Raw genomic sequence first — 9,730 nt, 5'->3', positions numbered from 1 at the left:
CCATGTATAAGAACAAAGTATGGACTTTGATTGACTTGCCCAAAGATCGGCGAGCCATTGAGATTAAATGGATCTTCAAGAGGAAGAAGGATGCTGATAGTAGTGTTAATATCTACAAAGCTAGAATTGTCGCAAGAGGTTTTCGACAAGTTCAAGGTGTTGACTACGATGAGAGTTTCTCACTCGTATCTATGCTTAAGTCTGTCTGAATCATATTAGCAATTGCCGCATTTTATGAAATCTGGCAAAAGGATAACAAAACTGCAATCCTTAATGGACTTATTAAAGAAGAGTTATATATGATGCAACCAGAAGGTTTTGTCAATCCTAAAGGTGCTAACAAAATATGCAAGCTCCAGCAATCCATCTATGGACTGGTGCAAGCATCTCGGAGTTGGAATATGCGCTTTGATGAGATGATCAAAGTATATAGTTTTATACAGACTTGCGATGAAGCCTGTATTTACAAGAAAGTGAGTGGGAGCACTACAACACTTCTGATACGTATATGTGGATGACATATTGCTGATCGGAAATAATGTAGAATTCTCTGTAAAGCATAAAGAAGTATTTGAAAGGAGTTTTTTCAAAGAAAGACCTCGGTGAATCTGCTTACATGTTGAGCATCAAGATCTATAGAGATAGATCAAGGTGCTTGATAAGATTTTCAATGAGTATGTACCTCGACAAGATTTTGAATTAGTTCAAAATAGAACAGTGAAAGAAAGAGTTCTTGCCTGTGTTGCAAGGTGTGAAGTTGAGTAAGACTCAAAGCTCGACCACGGTAGAAGATAGAAAGAGAATGAAAGTCATTCCCTATGTCTCAGCCATAGGTTCTATAAAATATGCCATGCTATGTACCAGATCTATTGTATACCCTACACTGTGTTTAGCAAGGGAGTACAATAGTGATCTAGGAGTAGATCACTGGACAGCAGTCAAAATTATCCTTAGTGGAATAAGGATATGTTTCTCGATAATGGAGGTGACAAAAGGTTCGTCGTAAAGGGTTACGTCGATGCAAGTTTTGACACTGATCTAGATGACTCTAAGTATAAATCTGGATACATATTGAAAGTGGGAGCAATTAGCTAGAGTAGCTCCGTGCAGAGCATTGTTGACATAGAAATTTGCAAAATACATACGGATCTGAATGTGGCAGACCCGTTGACTAAACTTCTGTCACAAGCAAAACATGATCACACCTTAGTACTCTTTGGTTGTAAATCACATGGCGATGTGAACTAGATTACTGACTCTAGTAAACCCTTTGAGTGTTGGTCACATGGCGATGTGAACTATGGGTGTTAATCACATGGTGATGTGAACTATTGATGTTAAATCACATGGCGATGTGATCTAGATTATTGACTCTAGTGCAAGTGGGAGACTGAAGGAAATATGCCCTAGAGGCAATAATAAAGTTATTATTTATTTCCTCATTTTATGATAAATGTTTATTATTCATGCTAGAATTGTATTAACGAAAACATAATACATGTGTGAATACATAGACAAACAGAGTGTCACTAGTATGCCTCTACTTGACTAGCACGTTGATCAAAGATGGTTAAGTTTCCTAACCATAGACATGAGTTGTCATTTGATTAACGGGGTCACATCATTAGGAGAATGATGTGATTGACTTGACCCATTCCATTAGCTTAGCACTTGATCGTTTAATTTGTTGCTATTGCTTTCTTCATGACTTATACATGTTCCTATGACTATGAGATTATGCAACTCTCGTTTACCGGAGGAACACTTTGTGTGCTACCAAACATCACAACGTAACTGGGTGATTATAAAGTTGCTCTACAGGTGTCTCCGAAGGTACTTGTTGGGTTGGCGTATTTCGAGATTAGGATTTGTCACTCCGATTGTCGGAGAGGTATCTCTGGGCCCACTCGGTAATACACATCACTATAAGCATTGCAAGCATTGCAACTAATGAGTTAGTTGCGAGATGATGTATTACGAAACGAGTAAAGAGACTTGCCGGTAGCGAGATTGAACTAGGTATTGAGATACCGACGATCGAATCTCGAGCAAATAACATACCAATGACAAAGGGAACAACGTATGTTGTTATGCGGTCTGATCGATAAAGATCTTTGTAGAATATGTAGGAGCCAATATGGGCATCCAGTTCCCGCGATTGGTTATTAACTAGAGAGGTGCCTCGGTCATGTCTACATAGTTCTCGAACCCGTAGGGTCCGCACGCTTAACGTTCGTTGACGATATAGTACTATGAGTTATGTATGTTGGTAACCGAATGTTGTTCGGACTTCCGGATAAGATCACGGACATGACGAGGAACTCCGGAATGGTCCGTAGATGAAGTTTTATATATGGGATAATAGTGTTTGGTCTCTGGAAGGGTTCCGGAATTCACCGGAAGGGGTTCCGGATGTTTCTCGAAATGTTTGGGTACGAGAACACTTTATTTGGGCCAAAGGGGAAACCCACAAGGTTTTTGGAAAGCGCAAAAGGAAGTTTTGTGGAGTCCAGGGGCCAGATGCCGGGAACCCTGGCGTCTGGCCCTGGAGTCCGAGAAGGACTCTTGCCTTTCGGGTGAAACCGACTTTGTGGAGGCTTTTACTCCAAGTTTCGACCCCCAAGGCTCAACATATAAATAGAGGGGTAGGGCTAGCACCCAAGGCACATCAAGAAACACCAAGCCGTGTGCGGGCTACCCCGTCCCCTTTAGTTTATCTCCCGTCATAGTTTTCGTAGTGCTTAGACGAAGCCCTGCGGAGATTGTTCTTCACCAACACCGTCACCACGCCGTCGTGCTGCCGGAACTCATCTAGTACTTCGCCCCTCTTGCTGGATCGAGAAGGCGAGGATGTCATCGAGCTGAACATGTGCTGAATGCAGAGGTGCCGTACGTTCCGTAGTTGATCGGGACAGATCATGAAGGTGTACGACTACATCAACCGCGTTGATAAACGCTTCCGCTTATGGTCTACGAGGGTACGTAGACAACACTCTCCCCTCTCGTTGCTATGCATCACCATGATCCTGTGTGTGCGTAGGATTTTTTTTGCATGGGGTGGCAGCAGGCTTTCCCGTGGGTTGTGCCGCCACTCGACTTCATCGACCTCATGGCTCCGAGGACGAGTGCGACGCCTAGAGTTGCGTGTTGGGTGCTTGGAAGGGGCCTTTTTCAAGTTTTTATATTTATGTTTCAGTGAACTTTGGCAATTGACATTTTTAATGTGTAATTATGTTTAACTTATTTGCATGCTTGAAATTTTATGGGTATTTACTTTTTTATATGGGCACATGGAAATTGTGTCGACCGTGTTAGACGCACCGATGGACCCAAACCAAAAAATGAATAAGCCCGACCACTCGTTCGATCCAAACAGACAAAAAAACGAAGTAAATCCGTGTCAGTTTACTTCACCGAATTCCCCTTAATTATCATCCGGCTACGTTTCCGTAGTCGAGAGTGCACACAGAGAGCGAACTGGATCCTCTAACATGAAGGAGAGAAGTCAGATAAGCTACAGTAACCCAGACTTTCCTCCTTCACATCCATATAATTAAGACTAAAATGACTTGAATTTATTTGCAAATTACAAATTTACTGTATATATTTACAAAAATTACATACAAACAAATTATGATGCAATAAAATTAATTTTAGATTTATTTCAATCAATAGTGACTGTGTACAGTACCTGCACGCTATAGTAACCCTGACTTTCCTTCTTAGTTTTGTAGTAGGTTGCACTGTAGCTTTCCTGACTTCTCTCCTCTATGTTAAAGGATCCGTTCCCCAGAGAGAGAGGAGGGCCGAGTAAAATTAATTCATTTTCAGTTACTTATACACTTTTAGTACATGAACTTACAAGAGGGTATATATTCATACATAAAGTTGAAAACTGACACGAACTAGTCTAACGAGGTTTTTTTTGAAAGGGAACTAGTCTAACAAGGTATCATTCCCATCCTGGCCATTATCTCACAGTTCTTTGAGTAAATTGCACAAAACCACCACTTTGAAGGCAAGGTTTGCGAAAACCACCACAATACATTTTTTTGCAGAAAACACCATCTCTTCCGTAATCTTTTTCCAGAAAGCACTGATCGGCGGATCGGGGTCAGTTAAGCTTGTTTATGACAGGTGGGGCCCTTTTTTGTGTACGTGGCACTGTCAGCCGTCCCGACAACCGTTAGACGGTGTTTGACGGTGCCGTATGGCTCCATCCCCCATCCGTTCGTTTCTCCCCCTCTTCTGGTGCCGCCGCTCTCTTCCTTCTCGCGTCTGCCTTCTTCCCCACTCTCCTGCCGCTCTCTCCCCTCCTCTCGTCGCATAGGCAGATGGCTACTCCGGCGAAAGCAGGCGGTGTTGGTGGCGGCGGTCCTCCCGGCAGTGGCGCAGACGACGCGGATCCCGACCCAGGCGGTGAGCTCTGCGGGATCTCGAACCCTAGCAAGGCGACGCGAGATGCGGAGGTGCAGTATTCAGTGGAATACGCGGCGGCTAGATCTTTCGCCGCGGCGGTGAAGGCGAATCCCAATGGAAGCCACCACATTGCCTCATCCTTTGGCGGTGTATAGTGAGATCCCCTTCCCTTATCCATTATTCTGTGAACTTATCTGATCCGTTTCTAGGGCTAGGGCTAGGGTTAGCGTGTAGTGATATCCCCTTCCCCATCTCCATTGCATATTGTTGGCCCTATGATTGTTATTGCGACGATTTCTTTCTGAAATTAACTGATTATGTTTAAATTAGCTATTCTATGTGTCTTATTTAGTTGAAATAAGCTATGGTTATATAGTTGGAATTATTTGATGTGTTGATCTGTATTGCAGTAGATCTTAATTAACCAAAGCTAGGGTTATTGCAGTTTTTTTGCTTTGTACTACATTGGTTACTTAAGCAACCCAAAGCTATGTATTGATGTTGTCCTGCTTTTTCATAAGTGTTATAATTGAACACTTATACAACACTATGTTTCTTTATAAATTTGTAGTCTGGATGATGAGGTTTGGGAATTGAGGATACATTTTCATGGCAGAGATAATCTTGAGAGAACTATGATGTTGTCAGACATCACTTTTTACAATCTAGTTGCACTGATAGAGACTGAAGGATATGGGGTGAGGGATTACATGTACTATGTGAAGGATCCTGGCCTAGGGATAGAAGGAATGCAAGAAATAGAGGATGATGACATGCTGGAGGAAATTCTAGACCACATAGTACAGCAGAAGCAGAAGATTTTCAATGTGATAGTTGTTAGGGCCAGTTCCCCCAAACCTGCACATATAAATTGCAGTGCTAATGTTATTGAGCAGCAGATACCTCTGCAGGAAATTGGAGAGCCCCAACTGTATCAGGTAGATGAAGAAGGAGTGTTGTTCAATGCACATCCTAGTTCAGTTTCAAACACAGCAGCAGTAGTACCAGTAGAAGAACCAAGACCAATACAGTTTCAAACACAGCAGAGCACAAACAATTCAGAGGAGCAACTGCAAATAGAAAAAGTTGTGGAGGAGAGAAGGAGAAAGGAAATTGCAATGTTTAGGAAGAATGAGAAAGAAAAAGAGAAGGCCACTCATTTGAAAAGGAAAGCTGCAGTTATGGACAATGAAGAGGATAGTGATGATGATAATTTATCGGAATATGGGGATATCCTTGCTAGCCTTGAGGAAATGAAAAAACAGAGGGATGATCCATTACTGCATTATGAAGGGGGCACAAATGTTGAGGAGATGTGGGATACAGATGAGGAGGAGGAACTCTATGAGCCATCAGGTGAAGAAGAGGATGATGATGATCAAGAGGAGGAGGAATAGGAGGAATTGGAGGAATTGGAGGAAGTGGTGCAAGGGGAGCAACACAATGAAGAGGATCAAGAGAGTGGTAAACATATTCAAAAGAAGAATAAGGCCAAGAGAGACAGAAAAGGGCCAACTAGCAGATCACATGGAAGTGTAGAGCAAATGTTTGAGGATGACTGGATACCATCAGATGATGAGGACAAAAAACCATTAGACCTGGGTTTGGAAGATGATGATGGTGCTGAGGCAATGGCTTATGTGTTGCCCAATGGTAGGAAGAGCAGAGCAAAGAAAATGAAGCCAAGGTTATGGTATGCTGAGGACAAAGCTGACCCACAAGACCAATTTGTGAAGCATCTTTGCTTCATTGATGTGTACCAGTTCAGAATTGCACTCCAAACCCTGCACATATCACAGAACAGGAACTATGAGTACCACAGAAACTGTAGTGACAGGGTTATAGCACAGTGCATAGATGAGCAATGCCCTTTTTATATAGCAGCTTCTCAGATTGCAAATGAGAAGACATTTACCATTAGAAAGTTGTATTTGGTGCACACATGCCCTTCTATGTCAGAGAGCACCAAAGTCACTGCCAAGTGGGTTGCAAAACATTGTGAGGAATGACCCTAACACAACAATAACAACAATAATTAACACTGCAAAGAGCAAGTATGGAGTGGAAATTTCAACCCACATGGCCTACAGGGCTAGGAAGGCAGCAAAGAATGTTGTTTTAGGAGATCAAAAGGCCCAATACACTAGGATTAGGGATTATTTAGAGGCTATCCTAGACACCAATCCAGGTTCTAGATGTATTGTGACAACAAAACATATTAGGGAGCATCCTAGCAAGAACCCTAAGAACCCTAGGTTTCATGGACTTTTCATCTGCCTGAATGGATGCAAAGAAGGGTTCCTCAATGGCTGCAGACCATTCATAGGTAATTGCCTTGTATTGTTGTTTATGCCACTTGTATGTTCTTTGAAGTACTAATCATTTGTGCTAGGTTTGGATGGATGCTTCATAAAGCTCACTACTGGTCAACAAATCCTAGCTGCTATTGGAAGAGATGGGAACAACAACATTTTTCCCATTGCTTTTGGAATTTTTTTGACCATGAAGACTGCAGGGCTTGCACCCCACAACATTTTATTAATAAAGCAAAAGGCATACAGGGTTTCCTCAAGATGAGGAAAGAAATAAAAGAATAAAAGAAAAGAGGGAAGGCTCTAAAGAAGGCTATACAGAGAAGGGGTGCACTATACCTATTAATTACAAAGAAACAAAGAAGCAACTCTCCTCAAGGAGGAAGAAAATCAATCCACTTAAGAAGGGCGTCTCTATATTTCCGTTTGATTCGATGAGAGAGCAGAGTAAGATCATGAATGAAGCCATTCCTCCATGCCCTGAAAGATGGTTGAATGTTCCTGAAAGCTCTATCATTCCTGATCTTCCAAATATTCCACCAGGCCGTGAAAACCACCTCCCCAAAGAAAGGCTTGTTGAAATCGTTCCTAGCATGACGAGCAATTGCTTTTGGAATTGTAGACAAGGAGGACACTAATTCCTGGACCTGGTTTCTATACCAGCTGAGGGAGGCAATAGGTGGGCAATCTGGCCAGTTTGGACAGTACACAATCATTTCAGATAGGCAAAAGGTAATATATTTAGTTACTTTCATGTAGTTGTAGTTACTTTCATGTAGTTGTAGTTACTTTCATGTAGTTGTAATTACTTTCATGTAGTTGTAGTCACTTAGTTGTACTTATTTCATACAGGGTCTTTTGAAAGTCATAAATAGAGTCTTCCCCAATTGCCCACAAAGGTTTTGCCCTAGGCATATCTACCAGAACTTTCAGATTGCTGGGTTTAGAGGGCCAGAATTAAAAAAATACATGGATGCAGCAAGTTACTCATATACTGAACATGGTTTTCAAGTTGCAATGGATGAGTTAAAGTCAGAGTGTGAAGCAGCTTGGGTGTGGCTTAGCAAAATAACCAAACACACTTGGGCCAGACATGCCATGGATGTGAACTGCAAGACTGACTTAGTTGTTAATAATCTAAGTGAGGTTTTCAATAGGTGGGTCCTAGATGTTAGGGCTAAGCCAATAAGGACCATGGTTGATGGAATTAGGACAAAGTTGATGGTCAAATTCAATGCAAATAGAACAAAAGTTGATACTGTCAAATGGGATATTTGTCCTACATATGCAGAGAAACTAGAAGAAGCAAAGAAGTGGTCTAGGAACTGCCAACCCTTGATGGCTGGACCACATCTTTACCAAGTGACAAGTGCAAAGAAAACATATGCTGTTAACCTGCAGAAAAAGACTTGTGGGTGTAGGAAGTGGGATATGACAGCAGTGCCTTGCCATCATGCTGTCTCTGCCATTCACAAAGCTAAGCTACAGCCAGAGGACTTTGTTCATGATTTTTTCAAAAAACCAATGTACAAGGCTGCATACAGTCCCATAATCTATCCAGTACCTGGCCCTGACATGTGGCCAAAGACAGACAGTAGGGACATTGACCCTCCAGTCTTCAAAGAACACAAAGGTAGAGCACAAACTAAGAGAAGAAAGGGCAGACATGAGAAGCCAGCTCCAAAGGACACTTCAAGGATGGCCTCAATCACTTGTTCCAATTGCAGCAAAGTTGGCCATAGGTACACAAACTGCCATGTTCCTTTGAAGCCTGCACTAGCCATAAGAAAGAACAGGCATGAGGTACAAACAATGCAAAACATGCTAACTTACTTGTGTTATCTATGCTTGTAACAAAAATGCTGAATTACTTGTGTTCTTTTTGCAGCCAAGCAGCTCTTCTTACCCACCTGATGCTGCTACTGCTGCCTCCTCTGTTGCACCAGCAAGAAGGGCTGCATCTACTGCCACTGCACCAGCACCAGCAAGGAGGACTGCTTCTACTACCACTGCACCAGCACCAGCAAGAAGGACAACTTCTACTGCCACTGCACCAGCACCAGCAAGGAGGACTGCTTCTACTGCCACTGCAACAACACCAGCAAGGAGGACTCCATCTACTACTGCCACTGCAACAACACCAGCAAGGAGGACTCCATCTACTACCACTGCACCATCAACAAGAACTGCTACTGCTGCTGCAAAGGGTAAGGCTCCACAAACTAGAGCTTCAACTATTGCAAAGGGAGCAAGGGCAGCTTTCTTGCCTCCAAGACCAAATAGTGGTTCCCAGAGAGTCAGAAAGCCAACCCAGAAGATAAAGGACTACCTGACTGCTTCTGGTGCAGCATGGGATTGATGTTGTGATCCAAACTATGCTTTATCATGTTGTGATACTGCTTCTATTTTGATGACCAAGTGATCATCAAGTTATGTTCTGGTACTGTAATGGCCAACTTAGGTTCTGGTACTGTTATGATCCTTCTGTTAAACTATGGCATTCTAGTAGTCCTGTGATGATCAACTCGGATGATGAACTAATCTAGTGCTACTCTAGTTATGATGATGGTGCTACTCTTGTGATGATAATGTTGTGCCAATGACCAAGAAGCCAGAAACCCATAACTTACCCTTGTGATGCTAGTCTTCATGCCTCAACGTCGATAAAAAGCCAAAAAAGCTTACTTGATGCCTCGAGGTCGATAAAAAGCCTAAAAACCCTAAGTGAGCCTACTTGATACCTCGAGGTCGATAAAAAACCTAAAAACCCTAATTGAGCCTAGTTGATGCTTCAAGGTCGATAAAAAGCCTAAAAACCCTAAGTGAGCCTACTTCATACCTCGAGGTCGACAAAAAGCCTAAAAACCCTAATTGAGCCTAGTTGATGCCTCGAGGTCGATAAAAAGCCTAAAACCCCTAATTGAGCCTAGTTGATGCCTCGAGGTCGATAAAAAGCCTAAAAACCCTAAGTGAGCCTACTTGATGCCTTGAGGTCGATA

Source organism: Triticum dicoccoides, chromosome 3A, assembly GCF_002162155.2.
Source record: "Triticum dicoccoides isolate Atlit2015 ecotype Zavitan chromosome 3A, WEW_v2.0, whole genome shotgun sequence".
Taxonomy (NCBI): Eukaryota; Viridiplantae; Streptophyta; class Magnoliopsida; order Poales; family Poaceae; genus Triticum; species Triticum dicoccoides.
Note: the sequence above shows the minus strand (reverse complement) of the source record.